Genomic DNA, 397 nt, shown 5'->3' with positions numbered 1-397 from the left:
CCAGCCCTCCTGCCACAGGGGACTTCTTGGAAAGCACCACCGAGGAGTTTTCACACTGCTCGGCGACGTCACCCCACAGCAAAGTGGGTGACAAACACGAGCACGGGGGTTCTCTGCAGGGAGCCGTGCAAACACTCGTGGAAAAGGGCATCGAGACCCCTTCCCGGGCTGCCGCCACCGCCCCCAGCGCCAGGTCGGAGCGGGTGGGGCCCTGGCACAGACACCCACTATCAGAATGATAAGAAGCCACTCGATAAAGGCTCTGCTCCCTACTACACCCTGCGCAGGGCTGGCAGCCGTGCACCGATGGGAGAACCACCAGCGCTGCAGGAAAGCCAGTTGGAAACTCTGCCCTAAGTTTCTTAAAAATAAATTTCCTACAATTTTCTAGAATAAA

Source organism: Merops nubicus, unplaced genomic scaffold (genome assembly GCF_000691845.1).
Source record: "Merops nubicus isolate BGI_N331 unplaced genomic scaffold, ASM69184v1 scaffold12925, whole genome shotgun sequence".
Taxonomy (NCBI): Eukaryota; Metazoa; Chordata; class Aves; order Coraciiformes; family Meropidae; genus Merops; species Merops nubicus.
Note: the sequence above shows the minus strand (reverse complement) of the source record.